Below are 318 nucleotides of genomic sequence, written 5' to 3' on the forward strand. Positions count from 1 at the left end.
AATTTTCAATTTTCAATTTTCAATTTTCAATTTTCAATTTTCAATTTTCAATTTTCAATTTTCAATTTTCAATTTTCAATTTTCAATTTTCAATTTTCAATTTTCAATTTTCAATTTTCACAATCAGAATAGCTGCAGCGTGGATTTTTAATGTAAGCTTATGGTACCGTATGCGATGTCAAAATTGCTGTTTGTTTCAAGTATGTTAGAGTGACAATGAGCGATGAGTAATGAGTGACCCGAGGCTTGTAACTTGTAGCCTCTCTATTGTAAGCGTATAGTGTGCATCATACATAGATACATGATGTGTTTGCAGAT

This window comes from Hylaeus volcanicus, chromosome 4 (genome assembly GCF_026283585.1).
Source record: "Hylaeus volcanicus isolate JK05 chromosome 4, UHH_iyHylVolc1.0_haploid, whole genome shotgun sequence".
In the NCBI taxonomy this organism is placed as follows: Eukaryota; Metazoa; Arthropoda; class Insecta; order Hymenoptera; family Colletidae; genus Hylaeus; species Hylaeus volcanicus.